The following is a 20,561-nucleotide window of genomic DNA, read 5'->3' on the forward strand; positions in this document are numbered from 1 at the left end:
GTGGTAACTCGCCGAACAGTACAACCGTAGACACCCGTCGATGTGCATTTTCCCTACTATAGCTAACAACCTTGGGTGTGGAATGGTAAGTCCCGTAATGTATGTAATAGTATCTATGTAATCGTATCTCTGTAATTGTATCTCTGTAATTGTATCTCTTGTAATTGTATGTCTTGTAATTGTATGTAATAGTATCTCTTCATATAGTATGTAATGTATTAGTATATCTGTAATTATATCTCTTCATATAGTATGTAATGTATTAGTATAGACTCATGAATGAACTGACTCTTGTGTGATTCTTTGTACTTGGAATAGTAAGTAGTATCTCCTAACTATACCTATTATAGTCACTAGTAATGTACATGTATAATCGAAAGTATGCCTTTGCTACCCAAAGGTACTGAATTGATTGATGGAACTTTTATGTCTATGTATGTATACATAATATATAACAAATATTTAGACGAAATTCGGATAAATAACCGATACCCTAAGGCCACATCCAAACAAGGAAAATGAATTAAAGCAAGCTACTAGTCCTAAGTCCTTTAAACATTACTTATATAACTATACATATATAGGCATGAATTTGACAATATAAAAGTATAAAAGAAGTTTTGTAAAACCCTTGAAAAGTTTAATAAATAAGAATTGATGACTTGATGTCAGTTTATAAAACGATTTGAAAGTAGTTTGTTTGATAAGAACAGTTTAAAGTATAAGAAATCCTTTGTTTGAAACACAATTATAACAGAGTTTGAAAGGAAACATACAGTATGTAACATAGTTCGATAAAGAGTTTTAACATGTAAAAATGTTTGAGAAAGTCATTTTGAAGTAATATGTTTGGTAAAACAGCTAAAAGTGTAGTAAATCCATTTGTATGCTAGTTATTAATCACATGTGATTGATATAATAACTAGCATGATTCAACTTGTATTCCCCCCCCCCCCCCCTCCGCATAAAAGCATTTATAAACATTTAAAAAGTTAATTAAGGGGTATGAACTCACCTGTAGTAAGTGGATCGTATGGAAGTGTCGGACAAGTGCTTGGTGTCAAGTGAAGACTTAAACACACACAATGATCCTAATAACATATAAAGACATATGTATATATACAATTATTGATTATAACACTAATTAGACAGGTATAAACACCCTAATGTGTGGAAAACACTTTGGTCAAAGTGTTAAGAGGCCATTGGGTTGCAACAAAGGAGTTCAAGGCATGGTTATTGAGTTTATGGCCCATGGACCATACTTAATGGAGTTTATGACCCAGGGGAGTTTACTCTTGGCCGTAAAATCTCTAAAGGGTCTTAATTAAAGGCTTAAAGGTATAATGTCTTAAGTGGTTAAGTGTTCCAAGGCTAAACAAGAGGCTAGGTGAGTTTAAGGTCCAAGAATTGACCTCAACCTGAGTTTACGACCTGGGGACCACTTCCCCATGAGTTTACAGCCGTAAAATCATGGTTTGAAGTACCATTTCGATGTTTAAAGTCGCTAGTTCAATAGTGTATGGTTCTAGACTAAGTACTGGGCATAAGGAAGGAGAAAAGGGCATCATTGCAACCTTATAGGGAGTTTACGGTCTTGGGAGATCCTTGGCCATAAACTCTCATTCATCCTTTGATTCTTGATGTTTCTAAGGCTTAAACATGTTAAACCTAGTGTAAAAAAGTTAGAACAAGAGTACTTACAATCTAGGAGCTTGAATGGTCAGTTTGGGCCAAGAACACTAGTGTGTGTTTTTGGTGTTCTTGGTGAAACTTGAAGATCTACACAAATGGAATGATTTCACAGATGAAATCATGTAAGATCACTAGATCATGTAAGATATCAACTAATTAGGACAAGAAACTTACTAGTTTTGAAGATCGGGATGATAGTTTAGAGGATTTGGGAGGAAATCAGCCAAGGAAATGAACGAAATGAACAAATGGCTAACACTTCATCATATAAGGTGGAGTTTACGGCCCACATGGAGTTTACAGATGTAAACTCCATTCTGGTGGCTGTGAACTCCTTGTCAAGGTGTTTCAGGTTTGTTCTTTGCGCTATAGCTTCAACAGATAAACCCCAACACTTATCTCTTAAGTGTACAAGGCTCAGAACACTCAAATAAACTGCTAATTGTGCTAAATGATAGTAGGAATGAGTTTGACTTTCAATGAAGTGTCTCACTGAACATGATATAAAATATCGGGTTGCCACATACCATGTATCGTGGTTAATCTGAATGGTCCATTAGCGCAAACTAATTCCAATAGATACTCACATCATCCAGCGATGTATTCATCATCTATCTTGATAAACAAAATTTGTAATTATCAAGAGATTCGAGGTCAAATGATATCCAAAATCCAATACTTGGTAATGCATTTCTCATTTATAACACCGTAAATTTTCAAATAAAAATTCCATTTAAAATCATATAACTCTCATAACACATTTCACAAAAAATCTCATTTATTTAATTTACAAATCGCAACTCCATAAATGTTTTATAAAAATCTACAATCCTAAAAACATAACTCTTTCAATGGTGTGTATAATCAAGCTGGTGCCTTCTCGTGATCCTGAGAAAAACTTGAAACACATAACACATAACATGGTAAGCACGAAGCTTAGTGATTTCCCCAAAATACCACACACACCTTTGTATCTACTCGAGGCTATAACAGAGTAAGACCCTATGGTCAATGTGTCACAGTGGGACCCTCCTGTCCCACAACTCTGATGGTCCCTCCAGTCCTAACTCTGTAAGCTCTGAATAATACACAACATAAATTGCAAAGAAATAGTGTAGGATATCACAATACACTATGTAAGCACATAGGACATCTTAGTCACACAAAAATACCACCCATGGTAAGTATAGTGAGAAGGCTCATCTCGAAAGCAAGTGAGCAAATAACCTCATACTTCAATCTCGAACTAGCCTCCTCCTAAAACAAAGGATGAAGATATCTAATTAATACTCTATTAACGACCCTAATAAATTGAATGTTATTCTTTCTCTATATAACTCTTGAGGTGGATAAAAGACCATTTTACCCCTCCATGGTCTCCATTACTCATGTTTGACCAAACCCTAAAGTCAACTCGAGTCAATAGTCCATGTTTGACCCGACTCACCGAGTGCACACATGAACTCGTCGAGTGCACTCATTTCCTCAGAAGTCTTGTGAAGGTCCAGCTCAGCTCGTCGAGTTGACCCCCCCCCCCCCAACTCGTCGGGTTATCGCATGATCAATCTCATCGGGACAAACCCTCCCTGACTCGTCGAGTCGGCTCATCAACTCGGTGAGTCCATTCAGACTCATCCCTCATTCAGACGATTCAAAATAGATCTACCACTCCAAACACTAGATCTAGCATCTTAAGACTCAATTGTCACGTAAAGCTTCGATCTGTACGTTCATGCATGGTAATTTTGCTCCAACATAGCAAAACATGCTCTCACAAGGTGTTAAACACAATAACCCTCATATGGATGAATAAAGTTGGGACCTTTGGACTCTAGGGACCTCACAAGGTCCAGATCTAAGGTTTAAACCCCATGATAACTCTATATGCTTGAAGTCCCAACAAAAGGTAGAAGAAACCCTAATCTTCCATAATAATGAGATCTAGGCAAATAAATGAGAAAGGTGCAAGCTTTTACCTCCCATTGGAGTCCTTACATGAAGATACACTAGATCCAACCGATTCTCTTGCTTCCTTGATGGATAATCTCCTCTCCTCCTCAATAGATGCACTAATTTACTCAAAGTTTAGCTTCTTAGACTCTCTTAGCTCACTACACATGTTTAAGGTTTTACACAGGAAGGTTAGCCAGCTGGTGAGGCAGAAATGGGGGCATAAGGTCTCTTATATAGGTCCCAACCCGGGAAATTAGGGTTTCACAACACAACACCAACTCGGTGAGTCGACTCTCTGACTCGTTGAGTTCATTCAGTAATCCCACGCAGTTAATTCGACTCTACTTGACGAGTTGGACTCACAACTCATCGAGTCACTCAATAAATCTCAAAAATTAAACACACAAATAATATACCTGGAAGTCCAGATGTTACAGTTCTCCCCCACTTGAATAAGATTTCACCCTTAAAATTGCTCCTCAACAACACATAAATCGAACCCAATAACTTGAAAAGCACCACTGAAAGGATCTCATATCACACAACTATCTTCCTCTAGGGACACCTGAATCTAAACAGGAACTCCGAAACCCAGAAAAGGTAAGACCCCTCTGCAGCTACAATAGCTGTTCTGACTCTCCAGAACCTGGAAACTCTAGTGGCCTGCCTAACCGCTAGATCACCCTCTCAAGATATTACCATGTTATTTGTTCCTCGAATAACAGACCCCCATAACCCACTACCCCTTTAATTCTCATGTTGGGTCTGATAGAAGCAATTCAATGCCCAAAAATTGGCTACCAATCACTCATACCAGACATACTAAACAATCCAAATCATACTCCAAGGAACAAAAAGTTAACATCACACCAGGGACCCGTCCACTGTACTGCAATCAAAACCCATCTAAACAATGAACTCTCAATACCCTATCCTTAGACATAAGAAAATGATCATGCTTTCTCAGAAGTATCCTCTGACATTTAATAATCATAAACCCCAACTCCCTTCTCAAATATCTCTTTCAACACTAAGCTCCATGTCAAATCCCGACCCAACAGTTGAACCTCCAAAGGTTACCCATTGCAACCCCAAAACGTCTCACTGACTTCTATCTCACAATAACCATCTCAGCCCAGTATGACACACAAGTCAAGAAGTTTGCTCTACCCTAGGTGAATACTACAACCCCAACTAAAATCATCTCACCCTCAACCTCTATTTTCTACTACTCATTAGTTCCATACGTCTTGCGGTCCTTCCCATACAAACAAACTGACCCACACAGGTCAAAGACATCAGATGACCCACAATACCCCTCAAGATGGAACCCACCTCTAAATTCAGAATTGTATTTAACCTTCTCAATACATCACTAGATCCCACTCAAACTCGAGGGTATGGCCCGATGTAGAATTGGAACCACTCGTCCTAATGAAGCACTCAAATCATAACTCATGACCCGTAACTCACATGTACCTCACTTATCTAATTCCTTCGATTGCAATAACCACACCTTAACTCATAATACAATAATTCCTTACCATTAGGGAGATCCCAGTCTCGCCCCTGGCTCGACCACCAGGTTCCCACATAATTAATTGATAAGGCTACCCAAGCCTAGGAACTCCTCTGTGTCATGCTTTGACTAGTGAATACTACAACTCCCCGCAGATTCACAATGCTTCTCTCTTGTTTATTGGCTAGTAAAAGCTATGGTTCCCCGTAGTTCCACCATACTCTTCCACTGACCAGTGAAAACTACGGCTCACTGTAGTTTCACAATGCTCTCCTTCTGACTAGTGAAAGCTACGACTCCCCAAAGTTTCATAACACTCGATCGTTGTTTGGTGGATACTACGGCTCCCAGCAGTATCACCACACCCTCTCGCTGAATGGTGAATACTACGACTCCCCACAGTATAACCACACTCTCTCACACTAACTCGTGGATGCTACAGCTCCCTATAGTCTTTCAACACTCTCTCACTTACTGACTCACCATTGGCTCACTCCATGGTTTTCGTGATAATCCAAAGCGATTACTCCTACTCGGATCCACTAGCTCTCTCTTCACCCCGTAATCTCATCATCAATCCATCACTATACTAATTTCACCAACTCAAGCTTTGCAGCTCAACATATATAGGTGCTTACGCCCACCCAACTTATACACCACCAGACCTGATGTAAAATCTTGTACGCAAGACACTATTCTTAGAACATATATACCCTTTGTGACAACCCGAAATTTCTACCTTGTTTAGTTATTCAAATCAATCAAGGTCAGACTTGTTTTTCGCTGTCTTCTAGCAATGTTTAGAGTCAATTTGAGTGTTCTAAGCCTAGTATAATCATGGTATGGGGCTTGGGATGAGTGTATTTGAGTTCAACACCATTGAAAAGAGCGAAACACCTCTTCATGAGGTAAGTGCGGCCGCACAGATAGGTGTACGACTGTTTACCCATACCAACCGTACACTCTCATGTATAAATGAGAGTGTTAGCTTGCATTTACCTATTTTCACACAACTAAGCCAAGAAATCAACTTCTCTCTCAAGTATCATCCGATTTTCATCTAGATCATCAAGTTATAAGTGTTTCTTCCTTTGTTTTGTTGATTCAATACACTATCTAGTAAGGATTCATGACCTCATCGATGAAATTACTCTTGTTTAGATCTTCAAGTGTTCTCCAAGAACACCAAGAACACCTACTAAGTTTTTGGACGTTAAACACCCCTAAAGGCTTCTATATCGTAAGTACCACTCCTCATGCTTCTTACTTACTAGTTAAGACCTTTAGAAATCATCCAAACCATGATCATCAGGGAGTGTATGGCCTACACACCCCATGTGGCCGTACACCCCTTTGTTTAGTGCTATTTGGCTTCAAACTCATGTATTATGCTAAGCACATGATCAAAAACACTTAGGGGATGCAAGTTAACGACTTAGGACACACTTTTCACCACTTGTACAAGATCATCATGGGATTAAGGCTGTACACTCCTTGTGTGGACGTACACACCCTTTGTGAGGTCCAAAAGGGTAATAAACTTCCACTAAGACTAAGTATTGGTCCAAACACACTTCCTAGATGCTTAATAAGACATTAAATCACACATTGGCATTTTTCACCATGAGTGTGCGGCCGCACACTCACTGGGGCCATACACTTTGGCCGTATACACACATGAAACACACCATTTTGGCCGTACACACCAATGTGTGGCCATACACCCATTATATACAGCCCTTGGCACTTCTATCACTTCAATCTAAGTGTTTCCTATGTCCTAGGGTGTATTTCCTTGCATGATTAGTTGTTTAAACACTAATTATATACATATATGTGTCGTTGTATGCTTATTAGGATCTGTTGTGCTCAAGTTTCCACTTCACACTTAGCATCCTACAAACCAACCATTCATTCGTATCACTCACTGCAGGTGAGTTCATACCCCTTAATCTACCTTTTAAATTATTTTAAATTCTTTTATGGGGGGAATACAAGTTGACACATTGTAGTTATTATATCAATCACATGTGATTAATAGCTACAACAAACAAATAGATTTCTTATACTTCAAAACTGTGTTAGCAAACAATTACTTTAAAACATTTTATCAAACTCTTTTATGCTAAAACAATTTATTTAAGTCTTTCAAACTTATATATTGTTAAAATCATGTCTATATAGATATAGTTATATAAGTAAGGTTGAAAGGACTTAGGACTAATAGCTCGCTTTATTTCCTGTTCCTTGTTTGGTTGTGGACTTAGAGTATCCGGTTGTTTGTCCGAGTGTCGTTTGAACCTTATTTATATATTATGTATATATATATATAGATATAAAAGCTTTTATCTCAATTCAGCATACTCAGTCATACAAACAACATTATTAGTAAACTATAATAGGTATAGTTTAGGAAGTCACTAATACTATTACTAGAACAACGAAACATACAAAGGGTCAGTTCATACATGATTCAATACATACTATTACGAGAAGAAATACTCACTATAAAGACAAACAGATAGAGAACACTATAACGAGAAACAATACATACTACACACTGTACACTAGATAACAAACTACATACTAGACAGAGAAAACATACACTATAGTAGGACATACTATACAAACACTAGAATACTATAATATTAATATGAGCCACTACTTCATGGCATAGAAATCTACTGTTGTGTCATGTTTTGGAACCAGTGCCTCCTGGAGGGAGAGCGTGAATTTGTGTATCGATCTATACAGGATTGACCATCCTACACCTTGCTGCTAGCTACAGTGGGACCTGCAGGTCTACGGGTGATGAATGTCATACCATTTCGATGTCTTCTAGCATCGTATTTTACTAGTTGATCAAGTATGGTTACAATCATATCACATTATACCTTAATTAATAATTGGTGTAAGGTAGTTAGTACAACAATAGTTACTATATACAACATTACAGTACTTTATTATTTTCCCCTTTGCATTCACATTTTGATCTTCTCACATAAAAGGTAATGTAAAAACTATATTTTGTTGATGATAGTCACACTTGCGAAAAATACACACTTTTACAAGACATAAGCATTCAGAACACTTTGGCCTTAGTACAAGGCTAGTTTAAGTAGAAAATATAGGATTTTCTAGGAGATACAAACATTTATTACAAACTTTTACATCAAACATTTACAAGCATTTACATTACACTGTTACAAACATTTGCTTCAAACTTACACAAACTAATGACATTAAATACTTCTGAACTCACCATCTTTAAAGCTAATCAACTCTTTCAAAATAACTTGTATTCTCAGGTCATCAGTAGATAGGTACCGATACCAGGTTTTGTGACGACGGAGCTTTCACGACTCGTCTTTATTTTGATCATTCATTTTTGGTGCCATACTATTGTACAGAACACCCTTGTATTGAATTATATCATTAATGCAAAGGATGATGTTTTTGCTTGTTTACTATTATGCATTATTGTGATACTGTACATGACGTCCTCCGCTCCTGAATGCTTCTGCCAATTCGATTTGGGGTTGTGACAGATTGGTATCAGAGCATTGTTTATAGTGAATTGATTATATCAACCCATAAAAGATATACAAACTATAAACACAACGGGATTAAAATACTCTGACCAAGAGTTTATACTTTCAAATAATAAAATATTTTACAAAGTATACATACCTGCATTCATACTAAAATCAGTGTCACTTGGACGGAACAAAAGTATTAAGATTGTTAAACAACACAATTAGGCTTAAAGACGTATAGTCAGATCTGGGAGTGATATAGCCTGATCAACTATATTTTCTGAGGAGTGACAAGCATGTGCCTAAGAATGGTTGTGATGTTGCAACAAGTCTAAAAACTTGCCAACACTACTACAATAAAAACATTAGAACAGAACATAAACCTAAAATACTATAGAAGTATTTTGTGTTACTATAAATACTTGTTTGAGAACTAAAGATCTTTATTAGCATATCAATAATTGCTTGGTGGATACGCTAAGGTTATATGTGACTAAGGTGCCATAGACTTAGAATCTGTGATCTTTGCTTTATTTCATGTTCCTTGTTTGGTTGCGGACTTGGAGTTAGGGTCACTTATTCGAAGGTCTATTCTATTTTGGTTACATGTGACCGGTATGCACTACGCAAGTATTAAAGTAACTGGTAAAGATCATCCTATAATTATCTTAATTAGTGCGCCTATTAACTAATTCTTTTATTGCTATTCTCGCGTAGATCTCATGGATGGATTCCATCTTCCCAGTGACCCGTACTTCCCAACTCAAGGAAATGGTGGATGTCTTGATGATGAGTCAGAAGAGAACCATCCAATCCCTTTGGATGATAATCTCACAGAAGGATTTTCAAGGGATTCTGACTCCGAGCCTGAAGTCAAACATCTACCCCCTGTGGCTCCTGTAACAAATCCTAACCCTCGTCCAGGATTTCAAGGCCCCACACCTCTGTGGGCAACAAATTTGAATCGATGGGGTCACGAGCAGGGTCAGCCCTTACCCTGCAATGGAGACCGAAGCTTTTATAATCTGAGCAAGGGAGGCTCAGCGGACAGACTCCTGCCAATTCTGGTTCGCAGGATTTCCCACAATGTAGTACAGGGTAGGGCTAACGCAGATCGGATCCTAGAGGTTGATTCTATTACGAGAGTCAATACCGTTTTCATAGGTAAGCTAGAGTCTGCTCATGGGAGAGTCTTGAACCATAATGCAACCCTTCAAAGGGAACTTACTGAAACCCAAGATGAAGTCATGGGACTACGAGCCCGTCAGGCCACCGGTTGAAAGGCACATGCAGTATTTGGAGCGTCTCCTGGCAGAATAGCACTCGTCCCAGCAACTCTCATCACAGATAGAGGCCACTCTACATTCTCTTTTGGATATAACTTAGGTCTATGTAAAAACTCTAGTTTTAAATTTCTATCTATGAGTAGACTTTTGAACTTTCCGTCTACTAGTTTTCCTATACTGTCAAAATTTTCCATTTATGGTTGATGTAAGACCTAATTTTAGGTCGTTTTCCCGAACTTATTACATCATTATGCCAATATATTGACATTTATCTAATCTCTTGAAAAATCAATATCCAAATGTTTTCAGACTTCTTCTACTAGATCTTTATATCAATCATACTCTCATTTGTTTTGTTGGACTATGGATAGTAAGTCTAGGGATCAAACTCATTATACTTCCAATTGATTCTTACTATCATCATAAATCCTTGTAAACTTTCAGTTAAACAATTCCTCCTCGAAGAGTGACAAGGCGTAACCCTCCGATAACTCCTACGCAACCTCCACCTCCTCCACAATACAACCTGGTGGCTATCCAAGTTGCGGTAAATGCGGTTGTTACGGAAGCGCTAGCTCAGTTTAGTACTAGTGGAGCTAGCGGGAGTGGAAAGACTGTGCATTCCACTCAAGGTGATGCTCCAGTGCACTCTAGGGAGTACTCGTATAAGTAATTCACCAACTGCAAGCCCAGGTCCTTTAATGGGATTGGCCGAATGATTGCCCACTCGCAATGGTTCGAGAAGAAGGAATCAATCTTTGAGATGTGTTCCTGTCTAGAAGGAAGCAAAGTTAAATTTGATGCATGCACCAGAGCCCTGACGTGGTGGAATAGCCATGTCAAGTTACTAACTCTAATAGTGGCTAATGCTATGGGCTGGGAAGCCCTTAAGGAGCTCATGATCGAAGAATACTGCCCGAGGGGAAAAGTCCAGAAACTTAAACAAGAACTCTGGAGCCTAACCATAAAGGGCTCCGAAATAGTCTCCTATACTGCCAAATTCAGCGATCTGGTAGCACTGTTCGGGAATGGTCCCTACTGAGGCGAAGAAGGTGGAGGGGTATATCTGGGAGCTAGTGCCTCCATTCCAAGGGAATGTGCTAGCTTCAAACCCTGCTACATTCGATAGTGCCAAGCGATTGGCACAACGACTCATTGACCATGGGGTCCGTACCCCGTCAACAACAACAACCCTAGCCATCTCAGAACCCTCCAAAGCCGCTAATAACAAGTGAAAGTTCTGGGATGACAAGAAGAAGAACGTTGCGCATAAAGCTTCCAAAAAGCAGCACGTCGTAGCGGTTCGTGCTGTGATAGCACCTATTGCTACTACGCCGATGAAACAATACGCTTAAAACTTTCCGAAGTTCAACAAATGTAGCTTCCACCACAATGGACCCTACCGGGAAATGCAGTGCTCTAACTACAACAGGAAGGGGCACACTACCCGTTTCTGCAAATCTCCGACAAGGCCAATCACCCAGGTCCCTGACACTGGGGTGGTCCAGTCTTGCTACGGTTGTGGCTAGGTTGGCCACTACAAAAGGAACTGCCCAAAGGCAGGGAATGTCGGTGGAGTGGGAAGGGTTTTGGCTATAGGCCACGAGGAAGCAGCTGTCGACCCTATAGTGTTCACTGGTACGTTTCTCCTTGATAACTCTTATGCATGCATTCTATTCGATAGTGGAGCGAAGAGGAGTTTTGTGAACCAAAAATTTGCTCACTTGCTTAAACATAAGTCTCATGCACTTAAGGAACCATTCACTGTAGAAATGGCTAACGAGAAAACTGAGAGCACTAACAGTGATTCATAGGATGTACTCTAACTCTAGAAAACCATTCCTTTCCAATCGACCTCATGTTGGTCTCAATTAAAAGTTTCGGCATCATTATCGGCATGGATTGGTTGAGTCTTCATTGTGCCGACATCATGTGTTACGAAAAAGTTGTTCGTCTTCATCTTCCGTCTAGCGAAACCCTTATTATCTATGGCGACAAACTTGACACCACCTCTATATCATCTCAAGTATTCATGCCCATAAATTCCTGCGGAAGGAATGTCACGCATTCCTTGCTCATGTTATCGATACAAGCCAAGTGACCGAAGACCAAAAGAACATTCCAATAGTACATGACTTTTCCGACATCTTTCCAGAAGAACTCCCAAGATTACCTCCGCAATGTCAAGTCGAAGTTAGAATCGACTTAGATCCAGGGGCTACCCCAGTAGCCAAATCAGCCTATCGTCTAGCACTAGCCAAGATGCAGGAACTATCTAGTCAACTTAATGAACTGCTAAGCAAGGGCTTTATAAGACCAAGCTTCTCACCTTAGGGAGTGCTGGTCTTGTTCGTGAAAAAGAAAGATTGATCATTCCATATGTGTATCGACTGCAGAGAACTGAACAAGCTTACACTCAAGAATCGTTACCCTCTACCTCGCATAGACGATTTGTTCGACTAACTGCAAGGGGAAATTACGTCTCAAAGATTGATCTGAGATCCGGGTATCACCAGTTATGAGTTAATGGGGAGTATGTTCCGAAGACAGCCTTCCGAACTCGTTATGGACACTACAAGTTTGTAGTGATGCCGTTCGGATTGACCAATGCGCCTACAATATTCAAGGACTTAATGAATAGGGTGTGCCGTCCTTACTTGGATTAGTTCGTAATCGTCTTCATCGATGACATACTTATCTACTCTCGAAGTAAGGAGGAGCATAGTCAACATCTGCATCAGGTCTTAAAAATACTGCGATCAGAGAAGCTTTATGCAAAGTTCTCGAAATACGAATTTTGGATCCGGAGAGTCGAATTCTTAGGGCATGTGGTTAGCAAAGAGGGAATACACGTGGACCCTTCCAAAATCAAAGCCATTAAGAACTAGTCAGCACCAAAGACGCCTACAGAAATTCGTCAATTTCTAGGCCTCATTTGCTATTATCGCAGATTCATTCAGAACTTCTTGAGAATTGAGAATCCTCTTACAACATTGACCCAGAAGGGTGTGGCCTTTGACTGGGAAGAGAAGCAAGAAATTTTTTTTCAAATGCTGAAGCGATCCTTATGCATCGTACCGATACTATCCCTCCCAAAAGGGATATAAGACTTCGTAGTTTATTTCGATGCATCTAACCAGGGGATAAGATGTGTTCTGATGCAACAAGGTAAGGTCATCACCTATGCCTCAAGAAAACTTAAGAAACACAAGGTAAACTACACCACACATGACCTTAAGTTAGGAGCAGTAGTGTTCGCTCTGAAGATCTGGAGACACTACCGATATGGTACAAAAAGCACTATCTTTACAGACCACCAAAGCCTAAAACACATATTCGATCAGAAGGAGCTCAACATGAGACAATGACGGTGGGTCGAGTTACTCAGTGACTACGAATGTGAAATTCGTTATCATCCTGGAAAGGCCAACTTAGTAGCAGCTGCCCTAAGTCGGAAGGAATACTCTGGTGGTAGAGTCAAATCATTGACTATGACTATCCATTCACAATTGTCCACACAAATTAAGGAGGCTCAGCTCGAAGCTTTGAAACCTGAAAATGTGGCGAGTGAATCCCTTAAAAGGCTGAATAAGAACTTGGAAGTCAAGGGTAGCAGAACTTTATATCTCATGGATCGGATCTGGACACTGAAACACGATGGTTTCAGAGACTTGGTCATGACAGAAGCGCACAACACTCGATATTCCGTCCACCAGATTCAGATAAGATGTATCTGGATCTTAAAAAGTTATACTACTGGCCTAACATGAAAGCAGAGATTGCTACCTTCGTGAATAAATGCCTTACGTGTGCCAAGGTTAAGGTCGAATACCAGAAACCATCAGGTTTGCTACAGCAAACGGAGATACCTAAATGGAAGTGGGAGTGGATCATATTGGACTTCATAACAAAGTTGCCTAAGACAACGAGTGGTCTAGATACCATATGGGTGATTGTAGACAGATTAACAAAGCCCGCTCACTTCCTTCCCATTAAGGAGACTAACAAGATGGATAAACTTACAAGAATATACATTAAGGAGATAGTACGACTGCACGGTGTTTATATATCCATTAATCTCCAATAGAGATAGTAGATTCACCTCAAGGTTCTGGTAGTCGCTACAGAGTTCCCTAGAAACTAGGCTGGACATGAGTACAACCTACCATACGCAGACCGACGGACAAAGTGAGAGGACTATCCAAGCATTGGAAGATATGCTGAGAGCATGTGTGATAGACTTCGGGAAGGAATGGGATACTCATCTACCCCTTTTCGAGTTTTCCTACAATAATAGTTATCACACGAGCTTAAAGGTTGCTCCATTCGAGGCCCTCTATGGCCGAAAGTGCAGATCCCCTCTATGTTGGGCTGAGGTGGGTGACACCCAGTTAGCTAAAGGGCGAGTCCCTGACAGCACTCTCATAGGTCCGAAAATCATTCGAGAAATGATAGATAAGATCGTTCAGATTCGTGAACGATTGAAAGCCTCTAGAGACTGACAGAAAAGCTATGCAAACAAGAGAAGCAAACCGTTGGAATTCTAGGTGGGAGACCGTGTTCTATTGAAGGTCTCACCCTGGAAGGGCTTGATACGCTTCGGAAAGCATGGAAAGCTAAATCCAAGATACATAGTGCCTTTTGAGATTCTTGCTAGAATCTCCCCGGTAGCTTACAAACTCAATCTACCTCGCGAACTCAGTAACGTACATTCTACTTTCCACGTCTCGAACTTGAAAAAGTGTATGTCCAAAGAGACTCTTGTAATCCCACTCGACGAGATCGAGATTAATGAGAGCCTCAACTTCGTGGAAGAACCTATAGAGATCATGTACCGGGAGGTTAAACAAACGAAACAAAGTCGCACCTCGATAGTCAAGGTTTGCTAGAATGCCAAGCGAGGACCTGAATTCACTTGGGAACACGAGGATCAAATGAAACTTAAATATCCTCATCTTTTCGCTCAGTTATTTGTAATAACTTAATTTCTTAAACTCTAATTTCGGGAGGAACTTCTCTCTAACGGTGGGATGATGTGACAACCTGAAATTTCTACCTTGTTTAGTTATTCAAATCAATCAAGGATAGACTCATTTTTTGCTGTCTTCTAGCAATGTTTAGAGTCAATTTGAGTGTTCTAAGCCTAGTATAATCATGGTATGGGGCTAGGGATGAGTGTATTTGAGTTCAACACCATTCAAAAGAGCCAAACACCCCTTCATGAGGTGTGTGCGGCCGCACACATGGGTGTACGACCATACACCCATCCCAACCATACACTCTCATGTATAAATGAGAGGTTTAGCCTTCATTTACCTATTTTCACACTCCTAAGCCAAGAAATCGACTTCTCTCTGAAGTATCATTCGATTTTCATCTAGATCTTCAAGTTGTAAGTGTTTCTTCCATTGTTTTGTTAATTCAATACACCATCTAGTAAGGATTCATGACTTCATCCATGAAATTAATCCTTTTGTTTAGATCTTCAAGTGTTCTCCAAGAACACCAAGAACACCTACTAAGTTTTTGAACCTCAAAAACCCCTAAAGGCTTCTATATCGTAAGTACCACTCCTCATGCTTGTTACTTACTAGTTAAGACCTTTAGAAATCATCCAAACCATGATCATCAGGGAGTGTATGGCCGTACACACCCCATGTGGCCGTACACCCCTTTGTTTAGTGCTATTTGGCTTCAAACTCATGTATTATGCTAAGCACATGATCAAAAACACTTAGGGGATGCAAGTTAGAGACTTGGGACACACTTTTGACCACTTGTACAAGATCATCATGGGATTAAGGTTGTACACTCCTTGTGTGGACGTACATACCCTTTGTGAGGTCCAAAAGGGTAATAAACTTCCACTAAGACTAAGTATTGGTCCAAACACACTTCCTAGATGCTTAATAAGACATTAAATCACACATTGGCATTTTTCACCATGAGTGTGCGGCCGCACACCCATTGGGGCCGTACACTTTGTCTGTATACACACATGAAACACACCATTTTGGCCGTACACACCAATGTGTGGCCATACACCCATTATATACAACCCTTGGCACTTTTATCACTTCAATATAAGTGTTTCCTATGTCCTAGGGTGTATTTCCTTGCATGATTAGTTGTTTAAACACTAATTATATACATATATGTGTCGTTGTATGCTTATTAGGATCTGTTGTGCTCAAGTTTCCACTTGACACTTAGCATCCTACAAACCGACCATTCATTCGTATCACTCACTACAGGTGAGTTCATACCCCTTAATCTACCTTTTAAATTATTTTAAATGCTTTTATGGGGGGAATACAAGTTGACACATTGTAGTTATTATATCAATCACATGTGATTAATAGCTACAACAAACAAATAGATTTCTTATACTTCAAAACTGTGTTAGCAAACAATTACTTCAAAACATTTTATCAAACTCTTTTATGCTAAAACTATTTATTTAACTCTTTCAAACTTATATATTGTTAAAATCATGTCTATATAGATATAGTTATATAAGTAAGGTTGAAAGGACTTAGGACTAATAGCTCGGTTTATTTCCTGTTCCTTGTTTGGTTGTGGACTTAGAGTATCCGGTTGTTTGTCTGAGCGTCGTTTGAACCTTATTTATATATTATGTATATGTATATAGATATAAAAGCTTTTATCTCAGTTCAACATACTCAGTCATACAAAAAACATTACTAGTAAAGTATAATAGGTATAGTTTAGGAAGTCACTAATACTATTACGAGAACAACAAAACATACAAAGGGTCAGTTCATACATGATTCAATACATACTATTACGAGAAGAAATACTCACTATAAAGACAAACAGATAGAGAACACTATAACGAGAAACAATACATACTACACACTATAAACTAGAGAACATACTACATACTAGACAGAGAAAACATACACTACACTAGGACATACTATACAAACACTAGAATACTATAATATTAATATGAGCCACTACTTCATGGCATGGAAATCTACTGCTGTGTCATGTTTTGTAACCAGTGTCTCCTGTAGGGAGAGCGTGAATTTGTGTATAGATCTATACGGGATTGACCGTCCTACACCTTGCTGCTAGCTACAGTGGAACCTGCAGGTCTACGGGTGACGAATGTCATACCATTTCGATGTCTTCTAGCGTCGTATTTTACTAGTTGATCAAGTATGGTTACAATCATATCACATTATACCTTAATTAATAATTGGGGTAAGGTAGTTAGTACAACAGTAGTTACTATATACAACATTACAGTACTTTATTATTTTCCCCTTTGCATTCACATTGTGATCTTCTCACATAAAAGGTAATGTAAAAACTATATTTTGTTGATGATAGTCACACTTGCGAAAAATAAACACTTTTACAAGACATAAGCATTCAGAACACTTTGGCCTTAGTACAAGGCTAGTTTAAGTAGAAAATATAGGATTTTCTAGGAGATACAAACATTTATTACAAACTTTTACATCAAACATTTACAAGCATTTACATTACACTGTTACAAACATTTGCTTCAAACTTACACAAACTAATGACACTAAATACTTATGAACTCACCAGCTTTAAATCTGATCAACTCTTTCATAATAACTTGTATTCTCAGGTTATTAGTAGACAGGTACCGATGCCAGGTTTTGTGAAGACGGAGCTTTCAAGACTCGTCTTTAATTTGATCATTCATTTTTCGTGTCATACTATTATACATAACACACTTGTATTAAATTATATTATTAATGCAATGGATGATATTGTTGCTTGTTTACTATTATGCATTGTTGTGATACTATACATGACGTCCTCCGCCCCCAAATATTTCCACCAATTCGATTTAGGGTGTGACACCCTTAGACATTCCCACTCTGGTGACATTTAACTGTTGGGTTCCCACTGGAACCAAAATCTCTCGGTACTCCGCTCGCCATCCTGCAACTCAAGTCTCTCAATGACCAAAAATTAGGACACCATACTCGGGAACCTCATCACAGCATCACTCGATGTCTTGCCTCAACCACTGATTTCCCATTTACGCAACTCGAAACCTCAAAATACTCCCATCTCACAAGTTGAAACACTAAGGAATCATCAATGACTGAGAACATGTTAACAAAAATCCAAAGCTCCACCCTCTACTGATCACTGCCCATACGAACTACTCACACCGGCTCTGAAATTGGTTGACAAATCAACTACTGCCTCCCCTGGAGTATAGATCACAATCTATACATATACCTGCAAATCTCACCTATTGCACCCTGAACCCAGCGACCCAATCGCCTCGAACTCAACAATTGCAAACCCGCAAAAAAATCCCTAGCCATATTAAATTCTATGACCAATAGCCAGGTGTCATGGATTCACTCATCCTTCCTTAAGGACATACCCAAACATCATCCCGCCTTGCACCTCGCCTCATCCACCAATAACCCAGGTATCATGTGTCTGCACCGTGGATCCCCATAACCAGTTCTCTAACCGCACTTTAAATGGATCGCTGATTCTTTCAATAGAATACTCAGTTCTCCCCCACTCAGGGTCCGAACCATCACCAATTGGCATACCAAAAATCTACTCCATAGACTGTTTCACCAGGTATATCACACTTGACTCTTGGAACGTACCATATAATCACTTCAATGATCTTCCTGATGGAACCAAGCAACTCCAAATATCCCATAATTTAGAAAAGAATCTTAGAATCCCCCCAACGTGACTGCCTCTATTCGTCTCAAAGCCTCATACTGATATACCGCGCAGATACCCCAACTATTCTGAATTAATCCTAACTCTCGATCCGGCAATAATGCACCATTACACACTTTGTCTATGAATCCCTGACTGACCTACCATCGCGGGAATCATCATAAAAGCAAGAGACCCCACTCTCACAGTTGACACACAACGAAGACAACGAGGGCCACCACCCCGATATACTCCTCTTAACCACTTGAAACTGCCACTAAAATTATCCCCCCCCCCCCCCCTTCAAAAGGCACCTCCTTTTTCTCTTCCATTATAGACCCACAAATGACTCTCTCACGGTATAATAAATACCTCGCATCAAACATATTGCCCAAAATACTCTGGTGAAAAGGTTGCAACCCTATGCTGCTGCATGGGGTTTACCCCCATACTCTGAAAACCGGAAGCTCGTAATCTCTTTTGCTTCTCCCTGGATATGGGGACAGTACAACTCTTTCCATAAAAGATGGCACCTCCTCTTTCAGTTGATTGCTCAAATTAGACTGCGATCCTCCAATAAGCATCATTTCTACTCATCCCTGAGTCATGCGACTCCAACTGGCATCTCACCAAAAATCTCTCGGAAATTAACTCGATTTCCCCTTCAATGTATGCTCCATTGAGACTCGTTCAACATGGCCCTCAGGCCCCACACTCTATCACATCTGATCTCAGTCTAATTAATCACAACGGGATAACTGGTAAAACCAAAATCACTATCCACCACGAATCATGGTACTCGAACCATGTGATCACCTCTTGATCTACTGCGAATCATGGTACCCGAACCATGTTCTCTCCTCTCATTCTGTTATGAATCATGGTGCCCGAACCATGTTATCTCCTCTAAATTTGCTATGAATCATGGTACCCAAACCATGTTATCTCCTCTCAATCTGCTATGAATCATGGTACCCGAACCATGTTATCTCCTCTCAATTTGCTATGGATCATGGTACCCAAACCATGTTATCTCCTCTCAATCTACTATGAATCATGGTACCCGAACCATGTTATCTGATCTCAATTATCTATTAATCATGGTACCTGAACCATGTTATCTCCTCTCAATCTACTACTTAGAACCTCTAGAATTTTCTATGTTTCAAGTATGGGTCCTCTACTTTTAGTAGTACGGGCCCATACTACCTGCCACATCTAGCCATACTTTCCTCATAGATCGTCCCATATTTCCTAAGTCGCTGCTCAACCTTATCGATCACAAATCTCGTTAAACCTGGTCTCTCCCCAGCGAATACTCTCCCCTATCAGCGTACTTATGTTACTATGGTCACTCCTTAGGCTCTTCCTAGGTTCTCACACTTTTCTGCCATCAGCTGCTAAAGGTCTCCTTATGATGCCAGCCATCTACCTTATGAATATCGTCGTAAAACTACCTCTCGCAGGTATCTAACTACTCCCTTAATAGGCTCCTCTAATGCTCATTTAGGTATCTCTCCTAGATTTCTCCTCTACTTAAAGCTCTCTCTAAAAGACTCCTATCGGATACTCTTACTTCGCACATACTCAAAACACATCACAGACAACAACAATTCTTAGGCTAAGGCATCACAAATCAGACAACTCTAGCCCTAATATAGGAAATACCTAGCATATCATCTATCATGCATCTCTAATATCTCAATAATAACTCATAATAAAAATAAGTAAGGGTATTTTGGGAAATCACCATTCAGGCTCTGGTTGATTGCACACATTGCTCCTTCTCGTTTTCCTTTAGAAACTCTTGCTCGTTCTAAAAAAATCATTTATTTTGAAATTTTCCTCAAATCCCGAGTTTGAGTCCAG

Source organism: Lactuca saligna, chromosome 7 (genome assembly GCF_052625555.1).
Source record: "Lactuca saligna cultivar CGN05327 chromosome 7, ASM5262555v1, whole genome shotgun sequence".
Lineage (NCBI taxonomy): Eukaryota > Viridiplantae > Streptophyta > Magnoliopsida > Asterales > Asteraceae > Lactuca > Lactuca saligna.